This window comes from Miniopterus natalensis, chromosome 16, assembly GCF_054644295.1.
Source record: "Miniopterus natalensis isolate mMinNat1 chromosome 16, mMinNat1.hap1, whole genome shotgun sequence".
In the NCBI taxonomy this organism is placed as follows: domain Eukaryota; kingdom Metazoa; phylum Chordata; class Mammalia; order Chiroptera; family Miniopteridae; genus Miniopterus; species Miniopterus natalensis.
In genome coordinates this window covers 30,173,769-30,179,768 of record NC_142096.1, presented here as the reverse complement: position 1 = coordinate 30,179,768, position 6,000 = coordinate 30,173,769, and the positions used below count along the sequence as shown (strand labels likewise).

The window sequence follows — 6,000 nt, the reverse complement described above, 5'->3', positions numbered from 1 at the left end:
ATTGTCCTATTCCTTCTATTCATTTTAACCCCTGCCGTAGCTCTAAGAAATGTCATCTGCATTTACCTGGAACATTTAGCAACATTTTACCTGGAAAACAAAGCCTCTCTCATATTATAAAAGACAGATGGTGAGAAAAAGGACATCCTGGTAAAAAGAACAGTGGCTTCTTCCGATTGGTACACTTTGCAAGGTCCCTACACTGGTTCTCATTTTAACCACCTTTTGCTATACCTCTGGGAAGGCCGGCCCACTCTCCTTCACTTGAGCAGGTTGATATTTATCATGTTTGCTGAAGGTAATTAGCTATCAAATAAAATGAAATCCATCTGCCTAAGTTCTGGTAGACAAATGCACTAACATTGAATAAAGAAGGTGACAAGCTAATTAAATAGCAACAGTAAATGACCACTGAAGGCACCAAAACCCAAACAGCAGTGATGTGACAGCTACTTATGACGATGTCTGGGCATGGTTGAGCATGATTTCACTTTTCAGGGTATGTGTTAAATTACTCATTGCCATCCTGACAATTTGGCTAACAGAATACCTGATAGGAATCGAATACATTAAAGCTCAACTTTATCGACCCCCAAACAGAATGACTCTTCAAGTTCTGCTTGTTGTATGCAAAAGCGATTCTCACCCCTTGCCCTGGCTGGGTGGCTCAGTTGGTTGGAGCGTTGTTCCACACACCAAAAAGGTTTCCCGTCAAATTCCCAGTCAGGTACATACCTAGGTTTCAGGTCCTGTCGGGGCATGTACAGGAGGCAACCCATCAACGTTTCTCTCTCTCTCTCTTCCTCTCTCTCTAAAATCAATAAAAACATATCATCAGGTGAGGAGCAAAAAAAAAAAAAAAATGATTCTCACCCTGTTAGAGAAGGGAAACTCAATGCTCAGGTGCTCAGTAGGCAGACACCCGTTGGGTAGAGAACCACGACTCCTATTGCAATGCAAGAGGTCTTTGCTGGGTTTCAAGTCCCCAATCCAATGTAGAGGTTGGTAATAACCAATGAGAGCCATTTCTGTGAGTTGGATAGTTGGGTGAGAAACTGCATGACAGCCCAGGATAGAAAAGGGAGTTGTAAAATCTGCGCCTTTCCTGAACATGTTTTTTTTTTTTTTTTTTTAGAGGCAAATAAAGTTGATTGGAAAAGGAACTTGGCTGCGTGGGTGGTGGTTCTTTCCTAATGGAGGGAAAGCTCACCACTGAATGACCAGGACAGGACTGTGATGGAGGCCTGATGGGCTTATGGGAGAATTAACCAGAAGGTGAATGGAGTTTGAATCACTGGTACATAGCTGTAGAGATAATAATGATAGATTTAAGAAAATCATCTTTTGACTGTTGGTCAATGTCTTACCTCCATGCTAAATGCAACAGTTGGGTATTAACATTTTTTTTTTAAAGTGACACAAAAACTGCATGCTTCTATTTCTGTAGCTAGGAAAAAAAACACATTTTAGTTTCTTCATTGGTCTTGACCCAGCTGAGAAAGCTTTTCTTAGGCTTAGCTAACAATTCAAGATGCACTAACTCCTCAACATCTCTCTCAACTTTACCCTCACCATTATATTACTGTCAATTAGCCCAGCTGACTACCAGCTGCTCTTCTCCGTAACCTACCACACCCAACTCTTCTCTGACTTGCTCTGAAATATGTTCTGTAGTTGTTTCAGTGATAGTCTCTAAGGAATGCCCATCATGGTAGAAAATAGTCTCCCAATATCCTCAATGGTAAGGGAGGACAGATGCTAAAAATTCCATTTTTTTAAGCAAGAAAACGGATTCTTACAGCTGCAAATATTCAGATGCAAAATGCCAAAAAAAAAAAAAAAAAGGAACAAGAAAGAAACTGATCATAGTATCCACGTTTTACAGAACAATGACCTGTACAATTGAAATAAATTAAGATGAAAATGACTGAAGCTTTGCAGGGTATGGTAGGAATTAATAAATTCTCTGGTCTTTAATCCAATTTAATATGATAAAGTTCTTGATTCCTGGTACTTAGACTTATTAGCCCTAGACAAACCTGTGACAAAAGGGAATTGCTTTTGGGGGGCCCAGCTCCCTTGCCTTTACTACTATGCCTGGTATCTTCTTTCTACTTGCCTCTGCATAAAATGTTATTTGCAAGAAAGAACCAAAGATATAAATACACCTATTTCTGAAAAGGCTTCATATATACTAGGTTAGATAATTTGAGGTTTCTTCCCACTATGGTATTCTGATTTTATGATATTCTATGCTATTTTACATTTAACAGAGAATAACGTATTAAGTCAAAGAAATTATTATCTAATTATAGAATTTCAGGCATGAGTGATTCAGACGGACAAAGCTTTACTAAGGACAAAAGAGTCTTCCTCCCGTTGTTAGGATGCTATGTTGGTAGCCAGCTTCTTTGCGTACTAATAAAGCCAACCTTACTTCAAAGTCTAGTGCAGTGAGACTTCAACTCAATAACTGAACCCCCTTACACGTGAGCTTTTCCCCATAACTCTAAGGAAATTGCTGGCTCATCTATCTCTGTGTCATGAGAATTTAAGACAAATGCTAAGGAACCAAGAGACTTAAATAGCAATGGCTGTTAGAAAGTAAGATGGTCAATGGTTGTTGACTAGGCTTTCCCATCTGATGGGGCCCACAGGTTCCTATCCGGAGATCATACAACGAAGTGAAGGTCATTAAATGAGGTCATGCAATAGTCTTCTAAAATCCCAACTGCTGTAGTCAAAACTATTAGGGATTTCTAGGAATTCAGCATCTTGAGGACTAATCTGAGTTAAATAATTAGCTGTTAAGTAAAAATTTTAGAAAAGATACAGATTTAGGATACTGAACAATGTACATGGGGCCTACTAGTGAGAGACATAAGCCTGTAAAAATCTGCAGCAGAAGTTCAGTAGCCAACTGATATGGAAAAGCCAGAAAGAGAAGAGAAAATCTGAACAGTGACCAAAGTGCGGAATCAGACGCACTCTTTCCCATTCCCTAACTCCTACTCCAATTCTTTGAAGTTCCACTAAGAGGTCCAAGTTTACCTACAGATAATCTCAAACTAGCACAATTTGGTTTGGTTTTGTTTCCCTGAAACAGCGGCCTACTCCCAAAAGTAATGCTTTGGAAAGAAAATGCCTGTCTCACAAAGAACTTAGATGTGGTTCCTTTTCCCCATGTTCTTTGATCGAGGTCTCCTAGAGGGAAAATTTATTTCTGAGGTGAAAATAAAACTAATTATGTACACAGGGCCACAGACAACTGTGATAAAATTATTAAAGACTTACTCTTATCTAGATTTACCCCACATGTGCTAGTAAATTACGCTGAAGTATGAGAAAAATGCAGAAGGCATGTTCTGAGGTTCCATTTAAGGAAATTGGGTTAGGCAGTATTTCCAAACACTAAAGGAACATATAAAAATCAGACACTGCCTACAACGATAAAGTAAATGTGTTAAAAATAGAAAGGTTTCTATTCATCCTGAGCCCCCCTCCCCCACCAAAGGAAGCTAACATGCTCAAGGATAAAACGTCAATTTGAAGTTTTATAATTCTTTCCAGGCATCCAGGCTTGTGGTATTTCTCACCACTTTCCCTTTTTGCACATGATCATGACAGAAACGAACAAATGTGGAAAAGTTTTTTAAGCAGAAAATGATTCATTTTATTTAAAAACAAAGGCACACGTGACATCCATTACTGCTGAAAGGGCCTTCTTCGTGATCTCGAAAGACTAAATAATTTGAAGATTTCTTGGAAGTAAGGCAAGGAAGTTTTGTGAGCAAGAAAGCTGGTAAACAGCACTTCTGTCCAAAAAGAGAAAAAGAAAAAAAGATGCTGAAGCCAGGAAATTTAGAGGGTGATAAACACTAAAACTGAACATGTGCATCGCAATTACTGGGCACCTCCAAAGGTGGAGCCTTTGGAATGAGATGTACTACCTATGGTACATCTCCTGTTTCATGGAGTCCCTTTTGAGTGATTTCCTTAGGATCAAAACCTTCAAATCTACCTCCAAAGGGACAGGGTATTTTTTCAGTGGAGCCTTTCCCGTCTAAAATTCCATTAAAATGGTCCCATCGTGAACACGGCATATTCTCAAAGTTTATTCATCTAGATAAATTACTGCGAGAACCCAGGGCATGTGAGAAATACAGAAGTATTCTACTTATGAAGTCATTTTCTCCTGCTGACTTCACCTCGCTGGTATGTTGATTTATCCCATAAAGCAAAGGCGGTGCTTGTGTGATGAGAAATAATACAGTAGAAAATGATAGAAAGATGGAGAAGCACAGCTCCCCTCCGTGAGGTGCCTAAAACACTCAGTGTCACCCACCACAGGTCAATTAACTTAAACATGTGTGACTGGGAAGGATGGGACCTCAGGCTCTCAGAAGGGGTCCTGCTGGTACCTCTGCTATGCTCATGTTCAAAATCTATCCAAACAAACAAATAAAAACAATTCAACAGAAATTGCCAATTGCAGCAGGTATGTTCACAGACCTTTTCTCTTTATAACACTCTTGGTCTGTTTCGGTCCATGACTGACTGAAGCAACAGGTGCACCCAGCGCTGAGTTCCCTGGTGTCTGATGCACTTAAAGATACTCTCGCTGCGGAGGACCTGCCTACACATCTTCCCACAAGTCGGGTAGCTGTGAACAGGGCCCGCACTTCAGGGGAGGTACACGCTGTCCTTATGCTGAGCAGAAGGAGGGGAAGGTTTGGGTGTTTAAGTAATTCATAAACATCTTCTCTCTCCTCCCTTACTTTCTCTCCTGCAGGGCAGTCAGCGAAGGACCCACGGTCCAAGCAAAGGCCTTCTGATCCAGTGGGGAGAAAGACCACTGTTTGGAGGGGCAACTACACAGGCATCAATGACCACAGACACTCGGACCATTCTTAGTGCATGTAAAATATCAAATGTTCCTCTACTTCACACAATATTTTATTTAATATTTTACGTACATAACTGTACATTTTATATCACTGCTCATAGGAGTTTCTCACATTAGGCTTTATGTGGGAAAACTCTATTTTACATAACTGAGCATAAGAGTTTTTCCACATAAGACATTTTTCTATGTTCAGTTAAGAATCACAGTGGTATATAAAGTGGGACTAGAAAACTGATACATTCATGTGCAAAAATAATAGCCTTTGCATTGTTCTCAAACCAATTATATCTGACAATTAAAACCTACAAACAAAACACATAATTTTAGCTCTGATATTTAAGGCCCCAAGAATATCCAGATAATGAAGCCCACAGTCTTAGGGGGAGAAAGTACAAGTGTGGCCGTTCAAGAAAGGGGCACTGCAGCTATGTTCCTGGGGCCGTTCTCCATGTGTGCTGACCCTTCCTGCTTCTGTCTAATGCCAGCAAGGCACTCAGGACAGGGAGCTCAACGAGCCGGCCACTGCCAAGAGGCCATCTGATGTCACTGTTTTCATGTATCCCGAGGTAGAAGTTAAAATGGGACCATCTTCCTCAGATCATATGGCAAGTTTGTTTTTTGTAGGAGAAGGGCGAGGTAGAAAAGTTTGACACTTAAGTAATAGTTCAATTTGTGCAAATGAAAAAAGCTCTCCTATGTGTTTTGGAAACTTTCTAGAAATATGTAATTAGTTAATTCTAGATAAGTCTCTAGAACGTCAAAATTCTCTTGCAAAAAGAAAAAATATCACTGTTGACTTGCAAAAATAAACTTACTTTAAAGAAAAAATTATAAGAAAACCTTTTTCTTTCTATTTTGGATAATATATAACTTTTATATAACATACAAAACATTACATATTTGTGATAAGTTTGGCTATGTCGTTACCTAGCTCACTGTACTCATTTTTTTTAACCTAATAGAACTGCATACCTATACTTATTCATGAAATTAAACCTGCACAAATTACATTTCTCTTAATGAACACAGAACTGGATTCATTTTCTGGGGTTGCCTCAGAAAGCTTTACAATTTTGCTTGACTTAATGATAGAC

The 6,000-nt window shown here is 39.4% G+C and overlaps 1 protein-coding gene across 1 annotated transcript in view; it reads right to left on the bottom strand.

The window, feature by feature from the left end:
• ZFHX4 (zinc finger homeobox 4) overlaps positions 1-6,000 on the bottom strand; it is a 173,926-nt gene that overhangs the window by 4,432 nt on the left and 163,494 nt on the right.